This window comes from Eptatretus burgeri, chromosome 6 (assembly GCF_056783735.1).
Source record: "Eptatretus burgeri isolate ZD-2024b chromosome 6, Ebu_testis_v1, whole genome shotgun sequence".
Lineage (NCBI taxonomy): Eukaryota > Metazoa > Chordata > Myxini > Myxiniformes > Myxinidae > Eptatretus > Eptatretus burgeri.
In genome coordinates, this window is record NC_140966.1 from 34017533 (window position 1) to 34038955 (window position 21423).

At 44.3% G+C, this 21423-nt stretch overlaps 1 long non-coding RNA gene across 2 annotated transcripts in view; it reads right to left on the reverse strand.

Moving 5' to 3' along the window:
• Nucleotides 1-21423, reverse strand: part of LOC147024524 (uncharacterized) — a 141500-nt gene that overhangs the window by 40564 nt on the left and 79513 nt on the right. Inside the window, exons 1-2 of one of the 2 annotated variants that reach the window (XR_015059077.1) lie at nucleotides 13916-15303; nucleotides 11799-11907 (exon numbers count right to left, since the gene is read on the reverse strand). This is a non-coding gene — a long non-coding RNA (uncharacterized LOC147024524). Of the gene's footprint in view, nucleotides 1-11798; nucleotides 11908-13915; nucleotides 15304-21423 lie in introns of those variants that run through there. The other variant, XR_015059076.1, reaches the window with a different exon arrangement.

Genomic DNA, 21423 nt, shown 5'->3' on the forward strand with positions numbered 1-21423 from the left:
GCTGTGTTGCCTGCACCTTTGCCATGCCATGCCCACTGCCCATGTTCACCAGCCCCGTTCAATTTTTGCTTTGCCCCCCCCCCCTGTTCATTTCCATGTGCGTCAGGATCAGAAAGCAACAGTTTGCAAGCTGCGAGAACTGCCCTGTTGGCAGCTACAACACGGGCCTGCAGTGGCAGCCCGTGCACCGTGTTTTGCGTCCATTCATTCGTTGTGCTCATTGCGTGTGCCACTTGAGCTGGCACGGAGACTACGTTTGTGCGGCCCATGCACCGTTGTGGTTCAGTGCGTTTAGTTCAAAAAGGGAAGGCCTTGGACTGCGTGTGAGCAGCCAGCCACGTTCCCTGTCACCTGCATTGTTTTGAGCCAGAGACTGCATGCGGGCAGCCTGGCTCCCTGCTAACTGCTTTTCTTTGCAGAGTTCAGTGATCCTGGGCCATGGTTTAGTGTAAAATTTGTAAGTTAAGGTAAGATGTACTGTAAATATGAGTGCGCCCCCGGCATGTATGTCTTAGCGCCGGCAATTTTATTTAAGTCGTCCGTATGAGTGAGTTTGTTTAGATAGTTACGCAGCCCTCAGGTTATTTATTTTGGGGACACGAATACCATGAATGTCGCACTCAGGGATCCGTAGGTAAAATGTACTAGGGGAAAACTACACATGATGGCACACGAAAATTTGACGACTCGGGACGAGTCTGTAAAAAGGAGGGGGTAGTGTTGTGGTTACCAAATTCGCAAACCACCATTCAGGTCCCTTAGGTGAGGTATCTCGGCAAGTATATGTGTAGTTAGGCCCAAACCCGTTGTCTAGTGGGAATACATGTCATTTATGCGAGCTGCGACTCTTCAGGATAGCCGTTTTTCTTTTACTATCTTTAATTTGGACCAACCGCCATGATTACCACCACAATCACAACATCAACCACCAACCACAACGCCGCTTCACCACAACCGCCACGACCTTCCCGTCACACCTCGCAACCGTAGCATCGCCACCGTTCTTGCCCCGCTGTGGGTACCGGTGTTGGACTCGTGCAGGGCGCGCGTCGAACAGCGTGTACAAAATCACGGATTTTGTGCTTCAAAAACGGATCAAAAACGACACACGCCCACTTTTTGCCGTCCAGTCGGTGAGCGAGGGGCGATTTGGCCCCGCCTCCAGGACGATCGATATATGCAAATTTGTGGATCAAAAAGCCTTCACGCCCACTTTTTCTCAGGCCAATGGGGAGCGAGGTGAAAGGTCAAAGGGAGGGGGTCAAAGGCGAAGCTACGGGGGGATAAAAGGACTGTGTTCGTCAGTCAGGGGAGTCGAGAGTCGGAGAGTCCGGAGGAGTGGAGAGTCGGAGAGTCCAGAGGCGGAGAGTAGGAGAGTCGGAAGCAGAGGGTCAAGACTTCGCGGGCGGTGGAGCTGCTCGTCGTGTGCGTTGGAGTCGGAACGGAGGGGACGAGCTGTGGAAAGGCGGCGACACCAGACGAGGGGGTGCTCGCGTCGTGCAGGGAGCTGCACCCGAGGGAGGCCGACAGCGCGACCTGGCCGAGGTGGAGACGCACACCAGGGATAATAAAGATCCTCTATACCCGAGGCATCAGCAACCCCCTCCTGTTTCCCCCCGCGCTGAGATAGTGCGACCAAGGGGGCCCCTTTCCCACCCCCTACCAGACACTGCCCGCGAGGCCCGCGAGGCCCGCGGGGTTGGGGCGCCATCGCCGCTCCGCGTCTCATCACCAGACGGGTAGGCGCGACCCGGTCTCGGCCTCAGGCCCGCCTCATTCTTGAGGTCATTTCTTTTCCTTGGTTTTGGGTATGGGTCGTCGGCGCCGTCTGTGAGGTGGAATTGTATAAGTGGTGTCCTGTGCTCTGTAGTCGGTATTAGTTCTGAATTGTGTTTTCGCTTTACATTTGCTTTTTGTGTAAATTGCATTGTGTCTTTTCTGTGTGCATTTGGTGGAATTGTATATGTGTGCTTCCCGTGTGCCGCGAATAAATGTGCTTTGTGTTGAACTGTTTCCCGCTTCGCTTCGTCATTTCTCCCATTGAATCCTCATCTTGCTTCACGTAAAGGGTTGGTAGTGGGCTGAATACGCCCGATAATTAATCGAACCGTCGAGGTCGACGATAACACCGCTCGGTTATTCTGATAGTACGGAACGGGTCGCTTCAGTGGCCCGTGTCGAGAAATCGACCTGCGGCGAGGTGCGATCGCCCGGTCTACCCTCCACGTGGGTACTTAGGTAGGTCGGGTGGCGAGCAACCCTATCCCACGCGGGGGCTGATTGGCTCGATCGCGGTGAGATCGAAAGGTCCACCCGTGACTGGTTCCCGGCGTTAGTCCAAGAGGGTCACGACTGGATTGTCCGTCCGGTGGGCGACGTGCCGCGATTCGAGTTACGTGGCCGTTCGCACGCCGGCGGGCGCGAAGAGCGCAACAATATATATATATATATATATATATATATATATATATATATATATATATATATATATATATATATATATATATATATATATATATACACCAATTCAAAAATCATAACGAGGATTGGTTTCCTTAGACGGTACCGCCAAGTGGAATTTCTGGCCTGGGCCCATGGACTAGAGAGGCCATACAGCATATGGAATTCAATTTGCCCCTCACAAAAGCATTGGACCACCATCTGCACAGCACTTCATATTGATTCAGCATGGGAATATGTACTTTCAGGAAAATCTACTTTCTCTCATGTACTGATATGACCAGTTCATCCCTTCCTGTCTATGACATTTCTATCCATCCTCAAGACTCGACTCTGGTACATTGAATCCTGTTGGTAGGTGGTCGCAGACAAGCAGGTTGATTTCTCAACATGGAAACTTTCATTACCTCTCTCACGAAAGGTGAAGGAGGTTATGTTTTCACCCATCTGTCTGTTTCTTTGTTTGTCTGTTTGTGTACAGGATATCTCAAAAAGTTGTGGATGGATCCAGATGAAATTTGGTGGGCAGGTTGGGTGTGTGACAAGGACGAACTGATTCGATTCTCGTGAAGATCCGAATCCGCCGACTGGAATTTTTAAAGTGATTCTTCACCATTGAGAGATGGAGCCAAAATGTTATGTAGCATGATATCTCAAAAACTTGTGGACGGATTCGGACGAAACCTGGAGGACACGTTGAATGTGTTGCAAGGAAGAATTTATTTAATTTTGGTGAAGCTCCGAATGCGGATCCATTTGTTCTACTGAGTGCCCTTCCAGCTCAATTCGTAATGCTCACAAGTGTGTGTTCATCGTAACACTCTCCAACCAGTCTTCCTCCTCATATAGTCCAAGAGCATTAGGGTTTAACCTGGACATTTTTGGTAACAAGCTGATTTTTTCAGGAAAGGTCCAGGAATGTGTGTGAAATAACATACTAAAAGTCCTCATGAATCCTCCTTGAGCGTTTTCCGCAATCCAAGATGGCGTCCAAAATGGCCGCCATTTCATGTTTTTCTCTTAACTTTGCAAGTAGGTTTCCCCAAAACGCACTTTAGATGTCTAAATATATGTTTTGAAGTACAAGGAACTCAATAGAATACATTATAAGAGATGTAGAAGCACACAAGTGCCAATACCATCACATGATTCTGCAATTTCTATAACACATCACAATCACAGTACTCTATAGCATGTTTACATATTGATACCTGTGAAGTTAAATTACGGATGAATCAACTCATTGTGGGGTGCCAGAATGTCTGGTAGGAATTGTATTGGGCAGAGAAAATCTCGCAAGGAAACCCGAGAGGAAAATGATGATGATAGTGGCTACTCCACAGAAATTCACTGCCATGTAATATGTGACTTGAAGACTAACTTATTTTGTTATCCCGAGATGTGCACTGCACTTGTACTGTCGCAGCCTGGTAATATATTTTATCTCCTATGACAACCAGGGATGACATCTCATAGCACTTTGTATCCAATGGAAAAGGCACTTTAAAATGTCTGCTATTATTAATAATGAATGTATACTAGCATATCACAATATAGGAATGACATGACACACACAAAAAGGAACCTTTTATACAAATACAGCATACATGTACCAATAGGAAGGAGTGTCATACACTCTCTGATTTCTATCATACTATAATTCTTTTCATCTGCATGAAACAAATAAAATGATTCAATACAATGTTTTAGGTGTAACGATAGACTACTCCACAGAAATTCCCTGTCAAGTGATATTACACAGTACTGTGTAGTACATGCATGAAGACACAAATTTTGATCATGCATTTAGTCTGGGTACCAAAAATAATAGTTTTACTTCCTTAATGATAACGGAATGTTTCAAATAGAACTCACCTCATGTATTCTAATAAGTTCCTCATACTTCACAACATATATGTAGACATTTAAAGTGTGTTTTGGGGAAACCTGCTTGCAAAGTTATGAGAAAAACAGAAGAGGCGGCCATTTTGGACGCCATCTTGGATTGCGGAAAACGCTCAAGGATGATTTATGAGGACTTTTAGTATGTTATTCTAGACATATTCCTGGACCTATCCTGAAAAAATCAGCTTGTTACCAAAAATGTCCAGGTTAGGGCCTATTTTGACCTAATGCTCTTAGACTAATAGTTATGGTGTCATCTTATAAAGTCTGTCTCTGGTGTGTGCTTTTTATGTCTAGGGAGACAAGGCTCATAGAAGAGCTAGAATACAGAACAGATCAGGATGTAACAGAAAAAAGGAACAGCAAGAAAAATGAGAAGGATTGGGGAACAATCTTTTGTGCTCCTTACAAGTATGCCAACTGCAGGGCCCAGGGTCAAAATAGATGGCGACATACAACAAGGGATACGGGTAAGGAAGAGGGCTCGGAGAGAAAGCAGGGGATGGATAAGATGGATTGAGAAGCAAACTCTCAAGAAAGAAAAACTAGAAAAACAAGTATAAAAAAAAAGACATAAAATTCATTGCCCCCATGGTTTTCGTAATTTTGCTGCATGGGATTTAGTTAAATGACTCCCCATATTTATGTACATCTAAAATGGTCGCTACTCCACCAGTCGGCCATATTTGATCCGATCACAAAATAAAGTGAGATGCATGTGTACACCATCATGTACTGTGCTTGGGCTAAGTTTGAACAAAATCGGACTATGCTTGCCTGAGAAATGGTTGGGGACACATTTGAGGAACAAAATGGATGCCAGTCAACCATCTTGGATCTGTCCCCCAAAAAATAATGTGCACATGTAAGTCAACATTCTTTATCTGTGTGCCAACTTTGAACAAGATCGGTAAATGGATGTCCGAGAAATGGTTGAGGACGCGTTCGACACCAGATTTTTTTACAACTAAAATGGCCACCAATCAGCCATCTTTGATTGCATCACGAAAACAAATGACGTGCATATGCATACCATCATTTGTTGTCATAAAATCAGTCCATGCATGTCTGAGATATGGTTGCACACACACGCATGCCATGGAAATCGAGACCAAATCCATAAGTCCCCATTTCGGACCAAGTCCAACGGGGGCTAAAAATGTGGGGTATTGTCTCTTTGTTCATCATTCTTGTGGGAGTGAGTGATGTTTGTTGACTTCCATTTAGAAGGGGTGCAGCCAAAACAGAACAAGGCTTGCAGCAAGGTATTATGCACACATTTAGGACACGGGGGACCAAAAGATTAAAGTCATTGTATGATTAAGTTTTGCATATCATTTGTTCGCCAACATCATGGGGATTCAGGATCTATTTGGGCAGAGCTTAATTCTTCCTCTTTCTATTGCTCTGACAGGGTCAAAGTTGGTTATCAATTATCTGTATCAAGGAACCACTCATATCATTCTAAAATTAGTCTGATGGCTTAGTTATGTATTATACACTAATTGGAAACCACATATATGGAGAATATTTGGTTTACCTGATATTTGGCCTTGAGCAAAGAGGTCAAGGTCATATGAAATTAACAAATTGATCAGTGTTCATTCAGGTCATAAATAGTGTTACGGCTGTGGAAATTCGCATTACACCATGAAGGGCCCGTAGGTGAGATATCTCTAAGTACATGTGTAGTTAGCCCCAAACCCGTTGTCTAGAGGGAATTTATGTGATTCATTCGCGCTGCGACGCTTTGAGTTAGGCGTTTTTCTGTTCTATCTTTATTTTGAACCAACCATGTCTCAACCGCCATCACACAACAACCACCAACCACAACGCCGCTTCACAACAACCACAACCACACCTGCCTCTCAACAACCACGCCATCCTCACCACTCCCCCAGCAACCGTCAACATCTCCACAAACACAAAAGGGGAACAACAACAACTCCCACCCCGATTTCCCTGGTAAACAAGAATGACGGTTGGAACTCAACTCCCACCCCGATTTCCCTGGTAAACAAGAATGACGGTTGGTACTCAACTCCCACTTCGATTTCTCTCGTGGAATATTCCCCCTCCCCCCCCTCCGTGTGCCGCGAAGGGAGGGGCGGGGTGCCGGGGAAATAAAAGGGCGCACGGAGGCGCCGCTCAGAGGAGGTCGGAAAAAGTCAGGTCAGAGGAGGTCAGGTCAGGGCGGTCGGTGAGAGTATCAGTGTCAGTCGGCGGTTCATAGTCTTCTGCCCGTCTGGGTCTTGGAGAAGCGGTCCATAGAGCGACCCGCTCGTTGGAGCTTGCAGTCAGTGGAGAGTCCGGAGGTCGCGGAGGGGATGCGGACTGGAGGCGCCGCTCTGCCAGCTGTGTCGCGCAGACCTGCGCGTTCGTACAAGGAGCGCCGGAGAGAGCTCGCCCACCATCGTACCGCGAGGGTACAGGTAACCTGCAACGGTCTCGTGGGACTCGTTCGGTCTGCCAAGTCCCATGCCATGAAGGCCCACGGGCCCCGTCTGCCCCCTTGTCTATGAGGGTGGCTTCTTTCCTTTGCTTTTGAGTAAATGTGTGTTGGCGCCGTCTGTAAAGTCGAACTGTATAAGTGTTGCCGTGTGTACGCGTATTCGGTTTAACTCTTGCTTTCGCTTTATATGTGCATTTTAATTACTGTGGCTGTATATACGTGCTTTCCGTGTGCCGCGGAATAAATATGCATTGTGTTCAACTGTTTTCCCGTTTCGCTTCGTCTCCTTCCTTTTAATTGGCCCTCCATTCTGCTTCACGTAAAGGGTTCGTGGTGGGCTTAATACGCCCGATAATTAATCGGAACCGTCGAGGCCGACGATAACACCGCTTGGTTATCACTGTAGCACGGAACGGACCGCTTAAGCGGTTCGTGTCCGGAGTTGGCCTGTGGCGTGGTGCGATCGCCCGGTCGACCATTCGCGCAGGTACTTAGGCAGATCGAATTTGGCGAGCAACCCTATCCTGCGCGGGTGGGCAATTGGCACGATCGTGGTGAGGTTAAACCCCCACCCGTGACTAGCTCCCGGCGTTGGTCCGAGAGGGTCACGACTGAATTGTCCGTCCGGTGGGCGACGTGCCGCGATTCGAGTCACGTGGCCATTCGCAACAATATATATTCACATAAACTTAACCATAGAAATACATGCTGTGATGAACCAAACTAACATCTTAGGATTAAAAGTGCAGATTTCTTTAAAACGTTACGTACTTCCTAACGACCTTTGATGTTCTGTATACTGAACACAAACTGGCCTTTGGTATTGATTTTTATATCATAGGGCCATCTTGGTAAACTTATTCTTTGGTTATAAAATCAAGCTTATAGCTACCAGTAATTTTGTAGCAGCTTGGTAAATGCAATTTGTTACGTACTTCCTAACATTTTTGATCCAATCATGGAAGTGAACCTAAAAACTGGAATGTAGTAATGATCCATGTTGAAACTTGCCATTTTAAATCATCACTTTATGCAGAAGTAAATTGCTATTTAAGATGTTCTGTCAGATGCATTTCAAATTTCTGGAATAAGATTTTGTAAGCTTCACTATGACTGGGGGGAAATTTTGCAAAATCTGAGATTTTACACATTTGAAGGTGCCAAGATATGCAGAAGGTCCTACGAAATGTACCGTTTCGAGGAATTGTTCTATTCTTATGGATAATGATATATATCAAACAAAATATGCATTTTCAACCATTTTGGACAACATATACAATCTTACATGTAACATTGTAACCCATTTCTAAAAAATGAGCAATAAAAATGGAAAAAATAGCCTGTGTTTGGATAAAAAAAAACATGCTTTGTAAGCAACTATATCCATAAGACCCATAGCAAAGTATACATTTTCTGAAAGGACAGACACGGGCATTATATAACATCAAGATTGTTTATCTTATTAAAACTGGGTTCAATTTCTAAGCTTTCTCCTCATTTAGGACCACAGTGTACACAATACCATGCTACAAGCCACAACCTCAATAGGGTATAGCAAGGGGAACAAGAACAGGAGAGTACAATTTGAGATCATGTGCATTGATGCCATCTGGGGCCGTCGCTGAAGTATGGTCAAGGCCAGACAGAACTTCCTCTATCTTCTCGGGTGAGAGGCACACAGAGTCGAGGAGACAGTGGGTATGTTGAGGAAAGATAGGGACATCATGGGATGGGTTGGGTGCAAGAGATTTGGAGGGAAAGACATAATTTAGACATTCTGCCATATCTTGGGCAGATTCTGCTATACTGCTGATTGAGTTGAGGGATGGGATGAAGGGGGAGCATCTCTCTCTCAGAGACATGGCCCAACTTTTAAGCACTAATCCCAACTCTCGTGTCCTCATTTATGGTAATTTTAATTGTCACCATGCCAGTTGGCTGGGTGTTGGTGTCTCTCACCAGTGATGGCACTTCAACAAAGGACTTATGTGACATTATGGGACCGATTGCTCAAATTACGAACTTTCCCACCTACATTCCTGTGAATGGGAAATCCTTCTGTATTTCGTTATCATCAACCTTCCTGCCAATGTCTCGTGCTCTTCCTTTGCTGATCCCATCTGATCATGGGCAATTGTGAAGGTCAGTACCTCTTGAGCCATTCTCAATAAACAGCTTCAGTACCGGCAAGTCTGGCAGTTCATTCAGGCAAATTGGCAGGGACCGCAAGCAGCCATCTCACTTCAGGACTGGTCCTGATATTAGTTCAGCCTTGGAATTCTTCCACAGGAACCTGCTCTCCCTTATGCACAAATTCATTCCATCTCATCTTTGATTATCATACCCATACTCCCACCCATGGTTCACTGAATCCTGTGTGAGGCAGTTGCCTTGAAACAATTTGCATTCTCCTCGTAGAAGGTGAACCTGACCGAAGGGAACCTCAGATCATTCCACAGAGCCAACAACAAGTTTGTCCCCACTCTCAGGAGAGCCATAAAACAACATCTCTCCAACATCAAGAGCCATCAACCCTTCTCCCTCCTCTAAAACCTGGTAGTGCCTTGTTACATCTGTCCCTGAAGTTTGCTCCCCCTCCATACTTTTCCTCACTTTGAATGGTACCACAGCCAACTCTGCTTGTGAGAGGGCCAAATGCCTCAATTCTGCGTTTGCTTCCAAATATTGTGTCCCCAACCTCTTGCTCTCGATACCGACCCTACACTCTCATACCCAACTACTCCTGGACTCTAATGTCTTTTGCACCTGAGAAGGTGGAGAAGTTTCTGGCAACCCTCAAATCTGATTCTGCAACTTGACTTCACCATTGAGAGATAGGGCCCAAAATGATGTATACTGCAGCATGATATCCCAAAAAGTTGTGGACGGATTACGACAAAACTTGGTGGATGAGTTTGGTTGGTGACAAGAACAAGCTGATGAGATATCGGTTCAGGTCGGTGGAATATCCAGCGTATCAGTGGGATACGAAACATAAACTGTTCAGCCTGGCGGAGGTATGTGCTCAACAGAGTATCTTTCTCGTGTAGTTGTTCCTTACAAAAATTAATGTATTGGGAAACAACATCCTCACAAGACGAACCTGACTTCCAACATACATCATGGAGTAATGCCCTTTTTTCATGAGACAATATGTCCACATCCACAGACACAACATATTTTGTGGGAAAATGGCTGCAAGAGATGCTTTGTATAATTTTATAATCTTGTAATCCTGAAAGAGAGCCGTGGGAATGTATGCCAGTTCGTACTCAAAATATGGCTTCACGCACTCAGATCGTTCAACTTGAACTCCTCATTTTGAAAATACAAGCACGGGGTCAACATGCACAGTTTCACCTCCAATCTTCATGCCCTGTTTAACTTTCATCAAGGGTTCAACCTGGTCAACTCTTGAGGGATATCTCTGAATAGACTTTGTGATCCATATTATTCTGAATAGTGCCTCCCATTTCTTCAACGTTGTCACAGTTTATACCATCACCGTCAGTAGATGTAAGTAAGACAGAGATCGCAATGAGTCATCACCTTCATCAAAATGGTCCTCACAGTCTCACTTCATTCAGGTGGTTTCCATTCAAGCATCCATCCATCCATTAGGACCATACTCTGTGCAGAGCGTTGGTGCCGCCGAAGCAGTCTCCTTGGCTATTGGGAACAATCCTGGACGGGTCGCCACTCCGACACAGTATACCAGCATGCTGGCACTCATTTTGCCGACCTCGGAAGGATGACAGGCAGAGTCAACCCCACCTGGTGTTAATTCAACAGCTGAGCGGGATTTGAACTCAGGACCCTAGGATCCCAAGCCCACTACCTTAACCATTAAGCCAACACCAGGCATATTCAAGCATGTTGTTTACTTATATGTTGAAAGTTGTGTTCATTCGCTCATGACGCTATGCATGCCTGTACATTTGTGCATGGTCTCAACCCAAAACATTTGGAATGATTCAGTCATGACCTCGGGTCAAACTGCCACAAATTTTGATTGTTCAAACTTTTATTTGTTCTGTCGTTAAATCAGTAGATATTCCAGTCCAATATCAGTCTGTCCTTCGAACAGTGTGATACTGATACCCATGATTAATGAACTGTTCACAGAGCCAAGTATGAGCTCATTCAACAGTTGCATATACAAACGAGTTGACTTAGCATAGTTGTTATGGCCAGCGGCCTGATGAATGTAGAGACAAACGTGCTGATGAGCTTTCTCTTGATACACCAAGCAAAAACTCTTTAAGCAACAAGACAGCCTCAACAGCAACTTGGTCAAAACAATCATGAAGGCCCACTTCTATCTCCAATGCCAATACATCTGCTCTTTTATCCAATTCAATCCATTGGTACCATTCCGTACTCTGTGCAGAGCATTGGTGCTGTCTCAGCAGTCTCCTGGGCTATTGGGTACAATCCTGGACGGGTCACCACTTCAACACAGGATACCAGCAAGCTGGTACTCATTTTGCCGACCTCAGAAGGATGACAGGCAGAGTCAACCCCACCTGGTATTAATTCAACTGCCAAGCAGGATTTGAACTCAGGTTCCGGGGATCCCAAACCCACCACCCAAACCATTAAGCCAACACCAAGCATATTGCTCTCTTTTGGCACACTTGAAGTACATTTTTTTTTTCGAAATAGGATTGCAGAAACCACCTGGAAATCATGGCAATCTGGGTGTCAGGGGTTCACAATCGCAGATTTAGCACATAATAAACAGTCTCTCTTCCAGACGAATGTAGATGTCTGACCTCTTTAATTTCCTGGCAGGCGTCTGTTTCTCTGAGCACCGTAGTCTTTTAGAATCAGTAAATCTCCTCGACATCGTTCATACACAAGCACTTTACATGAAGGATCATCTTCTTTGCCACTTATATAATCCAAAAGCATATCATTCGAACACAGCTTTGCGAAGTGAATAAGATTATTCAAACTTTTCCTTGTTACTTTAACTCACTTGCCATGACCATGCGTATCTTCACATAATCCTCGTGAGCAAATAACAGTGTTCCTCACAAAAGTGGATGTCTTCTCGACCATCTTTTGTCATTGTATATTTTTCAAATCTGAAACAAAAAAAAAATAGTTTGATACTGTCGTATTTGAAAAAAAAAAAAAAAAAAAAACTTCATATGCATTGCACAACCAATATAACCAGTAAATGGTACGTAACAGTAATGAACAAAAAATATTGCCTATTAAAACGCTTTTGCCTTTAGAACGCAAGTTAAAACCCTATTACGTAATTCATTGATTTATGACGTCATAACTTTTTCTCAAAAACAATTTTTGAGAATTTTGTACCATGTTATTCAGGGTGGTTTCCTGAGACTCTGTATCGATTTTCAGCTTGGTACCAACTGTTTTTGAAAAAAAAATTCAGGATATTTTGTCTGGACCATAACAGGACACAATATAGATGGTCTTGCAGGATGCTTGGATGTAAATGTATGCATATACCTGCTTGTCTTTAACCACTGTTTTATTGGCCTATAATAAAAATGAAAAAAAAAACCCCCAAGAACTTTACACTTCTCTTTTCTTCTCCGCAAAGGATCATCAGTACACCCACAGCCTTAGTGGGTAAATCAACAATCACCTGATGGAGCCTGGTAAACAAGTGTGAAATAAATGAGGGCTTGAGGCATGCATTCGATTATTACTGCAGAGATGTATGGCACAGATCCAGGTCTGGCTCAGCAAATCACCAAGATCGCCGTCCATCCAGATCCACAGTCTCATGCGCCCCACCCCCCCCCCCCCCGCCCCCCTTGTTGACAAATGGTTGGTGCCTGGGGTGCTGTACATAAATTTGCTCTGCCAATTAGCCAGTGCACACAGTACTAATAAAGCAAGTACAATGTTTTACCATAATAAGCTACAATATCCTTTCCACATAATAATATAAACTAGTGCGAAACACTATTGGGATCGGATCCACATGGTATGCCAAGTTCTCAAGACAACAAACATAAATAACTCCGACACCATTCCCAAACCCTCCACTTCTCCCCTCCCCCCTCCATTTCCTCCCATTTGGACTTGCACAATCCTTGAAATGTTTGGTCATGACCAATTAAAGCAATTAAATAGATCACCCTTCCACATATTCAAAATCTTCCCCTCAAATCTCAAAATCCATTGAAGCTAATATATCACCGATAAGTATCCCCCATACCATCACCGATAAGTAGGTCGCTGAGTGCACCAGACTCACTTATTAAAACCTGTGAAGGTGTTGATGTGTGTGAGCAAAGTGTGCAAGTTGATAAACTCGAAGGAGATAAAAGTTGTAATAAGGTATCCGTAGGGGAACCTTCGGATGGATCATGTTGTAGTGAACCAGAAGAGTCTGGAACATGCAATAATGGTCTGTGGGAAATGGATGATTGAAAGAGAGACAGACGTTCTATGACTTGGTATAATCCTTTATGTTTACCTGTTGTCTCTGTGAATGATAGTCGATATTGGATGCTTTGTCCATTCATGGGGGATTGATTTTGGGCAGATTGCTCCCTTTTACATATGAATCGGGGTTGCGTATGAAAATGCGCTTGACCTTGTGTTAGCGGGCTCGCTGCAAACATGCTATGACCTTTTAAGTACAGATCACCTGTTGTGATGCCAAACAGGCCAATGGCTTGTTAAACTACATCTCAACCTGAGGTGTACAAGACCATTAGATTGGCCAGCTGTGGGAGAAGAATGTTGTTTTGCAATGTGACGACACAATGGAACATGGAAAGAGTGTTTGGCAGAGAGATGGATTGCCTGCATTTGCATTTAGCATTTTTGTGGTAGCTTTGTGTCACAGTGGTAAAAGTCCATAACAACTGTGGTGAGGAAGGCAAGATGGACACAAGATGATGTTGATGGATAAGAATGTAAAATGTGGAACAAAAGGCCCAAGTAGTTTCTCTTTTTTTTTTGCCTGGTCACAAAACTTGACCCCCCCGCGCCCCCCATATTTCCGCAGGGCGCTTAATATCCGCCAGCAACTCCCCCTCTGGTAAAACTACCAAAATCATGAATCACTGCTCACCTTCACTCTTTCATTCCCCTTTTTATCCCTACCTTTGGAACAAACTCCCACACTCTCTTCAATCCCACTCTTCCCTCCAGGTCTTCAAAAACAGCTCTTCACCACCATCTCTTATCCTCCCCCATACAAAACCACGATCTTTTCTACCCCTGCTAATCCACCATCAATCCATAACGTTTTGAGATGTACTGTTCACAAACAGACAAACAAAAAAACAAGCAGTCATAGACTGGTACTTACGAAATCAACTTGACCTCTGACCTTGTCTAATAAAAGCTATCTCTAGAGAAGGTAGCGACGTAAATCAGAAGTTTCTCCGATGATTCTGCACCAAACAATCAAAAATCGTAAGATTTACCGAAGCAAAAATCTCCATTTCTCCACGCAATTATTTAATATTAGTTTATCAAAGTCACAAAACTGCAATATTCGGCCATCCACCAACAATCTATACATAATCTGACGGCTTAGCGAGTCAGGCATGCAACAATAACCTTTATTGGAATAAAAAAATGACTTTTAAACACCATCTTTATCGAAAACACCGTCAGCGCGCACACTCAAAACCTTTACGTGACTCAACGATGCGTCTTCTCAAGCGCGCTGCACCACGTGACGAGCCGTGACGCGGCGAGTGAAATATTTTTTATACAATCTTAAAACGTCTCCAAAACATCCGATTTTTACCAGAATTTTGACAACCGAGTTTTAAGCGTCCAAAGCGATCACAAAAACCGAAGACAAAATTAAAATCGAAGTTAAAATGAACTCGTAACGTCGACCGAAGCAAAAATACTCCATTTCTCCACATGAATTTCCGGAATTATGTTTGAGCTCACTGTGACCTTGACCTTTGACCGATTTTGACCAAAATCTAATCAGTGCTAGCCATCACCCTCCTGAATCAGGTGGTGTAATTTGACATTGGTAGCTTCTTACGTTCTCGAGTTATAGTGCCTACACACAAACACACACACACAAAGAAACACACACAAAGAGGATGGAAGTCATCAATATACTTATGAAATCTTTAGATTTCGTAAGTAACAAGCATTCATAGACTGGTACTTACGAAATCGTCAACTTGACCTCTGACCTTGTCTAATAAAAGCTGTCTCAAGAGAAGGTAGCGACGCAAACCAGAAGTTTCTATGATGATTCTGTACCAAACCATCAAAAATCGAATGTTTGACCTCACTATGGCCTTGACCGATTTTGACCAAAATCTAATCAGCGCTAGCCATCACCCTCCTGAATCACGTGGTGGAATTTGACATTGGTAGCTTCTTCTGTTCTCGAGTTATCGTGCCTACAAACAAACAAACACACAAACAAACAGATGACGGAAAAATCAATATACTTATGAAATCTAAAGATTTCGTAAGAAACAACAAAGATGACGTGTATGGCACAATACTTGTGAAATCCAAATAAACAATCGTTGCCAAAGAAACAGCAATTTGGCAATTTCTAAAATTTGACCTATCAAGTGTCTTACATGATTAATTGTTATGCATAACAAATTTGGCTGATACACCTTTGTAATTGTGGCCTATTAGGTGTTTTGCATGTTTTGGATGGCCTTGACCTTGACCTTTGACTAAGTTCGACCAAATTTTCCTCACATATACTAAAACAAAAAAAAGCTGCTTAAGTTTCAATTTGATATGTTGAAAAAGTATTGAGGTATGATAATAAATTCACAAAAAGTTCCAGTTGATGATTGATGGGGTGAAATTGTTGCCATAGAAACTGTCGACATGTCAAAATGGCTAATTCAATCATTCTGATGTTTGGTGAACCTGGTCTGTGACCTATTATGCAAATTCTATTCAAATTGAAAATTGATGATTTTATGTGATCTTGAGCTTTGACCTTTGACCTCAAAAAATAGACATCAGTGTCCCAATGTACAAACCCTGTTCAAATTTCAAGTCAATCGGATGAAAAATGATAAATTTATGCAACCTTGACAATTTGACCTAAAAACGAGATGCTTCTACGTTTTGATTGGTGAACCAATTCAGTGACCCAAAATGCAAATTCTGTGTTTGTGGTGGGTATCCTGGAACGGTCTATGTGTCACGATTCTTTGAAAAATAATGCTCTAGGCAGCTTATCAACACTGAGGTTTAAATCACTTTTATTATCTATCTATAATTCCAGCAGTGTGTGTGTGTGTGTGTGTGTGTGTGTGTGTGTGTGTGTGTGTGTGTGTGTGTGTGTGTGTGTGTGTGTGTGTGTGTGTGTGTGTGTGTGTGTGTGTGTGTGACCGCTGTTTCGATCGAATTGAAACTTGCCGGCTATAAAGGTTTGATATTAATCGGACAAGTGCTTCCCAAGTTATAGCCATTTATTTACCAACCAATGACATGACACGTTGCTGAGTAGGCGTGGCTGCGTAGGCCGGTGCGCGGCCGGCCGACGATGACGTCATGGGCCGTGCCGGTTATATGGCAGCGAATGTCATGGCAAGCAAAGACGGGGAGGTAAACTTGATTTTAATTAACTCTGTGTGTGGAAGTGTGGTTGTCACGAGAACGCGAGAGCGAAGAAACGGCCTGTGTGGTTGTTGTTTCTGGCACGCGGTTTGAAAGTTTTTTGTTTTTTTTGTTTGCACGTATGGTCACGCACGTACGGCATGCACAAGTATTTTAAAACACTCCAAGTGTGATGGTAAAAACTGTGCCTTTTCCACACACAATCACCGTTCTGCCAGACACGGAAGAGCCACAACTCCAACGCCCTCCCAGCAGAGATGATGCAATACATGGGCAGAACATTAATATACATGAGGAAAAACATGAATATGCATGAGGCAAAACATGGGCAGAGCATAAATATACATTTTACATTCAAACTTGGTGACATCACGGTGGGTGCTCTGCCAGGATGACCCTCAAAGGGTCAGCCTTGCAGAGGATCCAGCCTCCAGGTAGGTGGAGATTGCGCATTACTTGCTGAAAACAGTATAGTCTGTAGATTACAAGAAGACTATATTGATGATTGTGTGGTGTGTGTCAAAAGGGGTTTAATGGGTCAACAGCTTTTTTTTTTTTCTTTTTTTTGTATACCTTGTCGAGGCTCGTATGAGAGCTAACACACAATGCACAGCAAGGGGGCATGAGACAAGATCATTGACATTGACAAAGATCTGGAAAGACAAATATGTGACACTACAAACCAAGAGGAGGGTGACGAATGCTCTGGTATTTCCAGTTGGAATGTATGGATGCGAGTCATGGACAGTGATAAAGAAAGAAAGGAAGAAGATTCATAGTTTTGAAATGTGGTGTTGGAGCCAAATGTTTAAATTCCATATAGACTGCGATAAGAACAAACAAATCAGTGCTTGAAGAAATTAGATCACCATATACATTAGAAGCACTGATGCTTCTAGACCTGTACACAAAAAAGAAACTTTCATACGTTGGACACACCATACATTCAGAAAACTGAAGTCTGGAGAAGTCAACCATGCTGGGTATGGTTGGGGGAAGAAGAGGAAAAGGCAGACCTTATATTGTTGAAGATTCGGCGGCGCTTAACAGCACCGCCGTCTCAGGGGTTAAGGCGCTGTCACACCTTGACGATTTAGCCCCAGCAATGGCAACGTATAAAAATGTATGTAAAACGTTGGCGTACGGTGAAATTTTGATGTTTTTTTTTAAGTTTTGGTCGTATTCATAACGTGTTGGTCGTATGCATAACATATTAGTAACGGGCACAGAACGTTTCGTTTTCTTATAGATAACTTGTACCAACGAATGCTTAGCCTGTTGTCGGCGTTCACAACATATGCCCAACGATAGTCTAACTTAGGCATAGCGCGCTGCACGTATCGCCGACGAACTCGTGGCGTAGCCTGTTAAAAAGCTGCCGCACTCCGATTTAAATCATAACCGCCTGAGAATTGGAAGTGTCAACATCGCAGTCACACCTTGACGATTTAGCCAGCGTATGCCGACCTATGAAAAATGTGTCTAAAACGCTGGCACAAGTCGAATACGGTATGGGTAAGTTGTGTATACGTTAAGAGCACGCTGAAAAACGATGAAGTACGCTGTCATATTTCGTGGTACGTTTCGTACGTCGTGAAATTTCAAGCATGCTGAAAATTTTATGACGTACTCGCCGTATGGCTCACACTACGTTCCGCTACGCTGGGAATAAGTTGTACACACGATATGCGATCGTTGACACACGTCGACACAAGTTCCTTGTAAGTTATTCATAAGTCGAAACACGTTGAGGTAATGTTTAGCATACCCGAAACTTATTTTCTCCGTCAAGGCACATTTTTTTTTCTCCTTGGCTCCGTGAAGGCACGTGACGAAATATCTGAAGTTGTTGTTTTTTTATCATTTTTTTTTTAGTCTATCACGAATTTTAAAATATATTCGGACATTTGCTTTTAAGTTTCGACGTCGACGTGACAATATCCTCAAACAGAAAATATTCACAGAGGAGGAACTAAGAATAAGACATGAGCAAACTGAAGAGGCAATCGGACGTGACGTAACGGCACGTGACGAAATATCGGAAGTTATTGTTTTTTTTGTTTTTTTTTTAAACGCTGCCAATACGCCATAATACGGTAGCTGTAAATTAGAAACACGTTCAGTAAGTTCTGTGGTCGTCCGGAAGACGTCAATCAAATACGTCTACATATGTCAATATGCATTGGAGGTACGTTACACATAGGTTCAAAGCACGTCACTCATAGGGTAGAATTAAGTTTTGGGTACGCGAAGAATTACTTTCAACGTGTTTCGACTTATGAGTAACTTACAAGTAACGTGCCTCGACGTGTGTCAACGATCGCATAACGTGCCTACAACACGTTACTCATAGGTTATAAATAAGTTTCGGGTACGCTAATCATTACCTCGACGTGTTTCAACTTATGAGTAACTTACAAGTTACGTGTGTCAACAATCGCATAACGTGCCTACAACTTATGGCCAGCGTAGCAGAACGTGCGAGTCATACGCTGGCATCCGTCGTAAAATTTCAAGCATGCTAAAATTTGAGGACAACCGCAAAGTACAACAATGAAAACCAGCGTACTACCGTATGGCAGTGTTTTTCAGCGTGCTCTTAACATATACAAACTTACCCATAACATATTCGACGTGTGCCGGCGTTTTAGCCCAATTTTGCATACTTCAGGCATACGTTGGCTAAATCGTCAAGGTGTGACAGGGCCTTTATAAAGCCAGCTCGTTCGGCACAGGTCTCGGGTCACGCGCCTCAGATCACAATAACAAAGTCCGCCTGGGCCGTACGAGTTGGGGATATACAGCCCGGCCACATACTGTTTGATCAGAGACCGAGCGAAGTCTGCCGCAGTCCAGAGCAAGTTTGGTTTTAAATACAAATCGAGCGATTGTTCTTCAGCGCGGCACGAATAAATTCAAGGCGGCAAATTTCGTATGAATCAGCCAGATTTATTGGGGACACATCGGGGAACACGACACAAGCAAAGCATTCACAACAATGTTATAATTCATCTATAACCCGCTCTTATCGAGGGAGCTACGGATATGGGTTTCGAAGGGAGCCGGAGCAAAATAAACCTTAGGCCTGAACAACATGCATAGAAGACACGGAGTATTTGGTGGTGCCTCATGGACGAGAGGAAAAGTGTCGAAGGCACGAATGCGGCTCGTGACAAGCCGATGATGTCGAATTCGAGCGCCCAGCTCGAGCATGCAGCGTGGCAAGATGGTGCTCGTACTCCTATCGGCACAGCTCGCGCATGCCGCATGGCAAGATGGCGGCGACGACGTCCTTTTGTCGGCACCGCTCACGCACCAGCCTCGGCGCGTCCAGCCCCTGTAAAGTCGACGGCACAAGAGCGAAAGATCTATGGTGTGTTCCAGCTGGCTCCCCACAAGGTCCAGTATGCGAATCCAGGCCTGGCCTGTACACGAGACCAGGCCAAATCTGGGTGTTGGGATCTGCAGGCGGATCGACGGGATGAAAAGACGTGGTCCAGCTGCGCAGGGAGCAAGGACAGTCAGAGGCCCCGTGGCTGGACTCAGGATGAACCTGGGGACGACCTGCACGCTGGGTCCATGGCCAAAGAGGAACAGCTCGTCGAGTCACTCCTCATAAAGCAAATCGCAGAGCGGCCAAAGCAGTTTTTCTTGCCTTTCGGGGCGGGCCTCTCGGACCACCCCTGGGGACACGTGATTGGTCCATCGTTTGAGATTGCAGCAGCTCTCCGCCAATGGGTTGGACGCGTCCTATTGACTGACTCTGTCAGGGCGCTGGGTGGGGGCTCGTTAAGAGGAGGGAAGGAAAAAGAAGGCGCCTCTCGGTACACCACCACTGTATGAACACTGGACAGCCTGCTACACCTCCCGACACACATGTAACGTCCGATTACTAAACAACCTGGCTAAACATGCATTTCAGGGGGGATCTGGGCTAATCCTATATTTAGTAACCCACTAAGGGTCCATTTCCACAACAATATGTGCTCGAGACAGACCTTGTATTCGTCCAGCAGCCATTTCTCATATGAGGCCAAATAAGGAAATTCGTTCAACACCCCCTACAGAAAAGGTTTGACTTGACAGGGTGGTAGAATAGACCCTATAGAACACCTCCAGGTAGTACGTGGTTTCAAATTGTGGTATCATTAAAATTCTACAGGCCATTATACATACCAAGGGTACTTACCAAGAGGGTCACTGTGGGCTAGCAAAATTTAGGGGGAGGGGTAACGTAAACGTGAATATCTTTGTCTAGACTCAACCAATTTTCAATATTGAGGTATCATTGGCTTCCTATTATAATTATCTATCAGAGTATGTACAGTTATTTGAAAATGGCCTTTGCCATGGCATCACCAAAGCTAAAATATCACACTGATTCAAACTTTCTGACATTTTTAATTGTATTCTCATATGAAGGTGAACGGTGTTTCTCAATGAACTGTGCTGAACTCTGTAGGGTGCTGAACTCTGTTGGGGAACCATCGATCATAGGGCAGCAGCCGATGTTTGTTCGAATGGGAACACAGGAGTGTACCACAGCATTGAAGCCACTCCAGCTGGGTACTTTTTGTTTTTCTGTGGCGAAGAGCTCCACCTCAAGCAGCTTCATTGGTTTCATCCTTATCAATGCCCAAGCAAGATCCATCTTACAGGCTGCCTAATGCAAGCTTTCAGAGCATTTGAACCACTCAGCTTGTATCTTCCCGGAGAAACTGGTAACAGCAGGCCGCTTTCCGTATGCACTGTACTCTCTGATGGATTGGCACATCCCAGTGGATTCAAGTGTCCGTTTCCTTTTTGTCTGGTCTGAATAGACCCTTGGCTCGGGTACTGAACCAAAGTGCCCTCGTTGATAGAGGACTACTGTAGTGGCATGAGTTGTCCTCTTTCCATCAAGAGTCTCTTCAGTCATGTCATTATTGTCTGCTGCCACCTGGACAAAGACGCCTGGGGAGATGTTTGATGGCAATACCGTACCAAAGATGTCGCTCTTGGCTAGGATCTCCTGTGCAAGGCTTGTGGCGGTTGCCTCA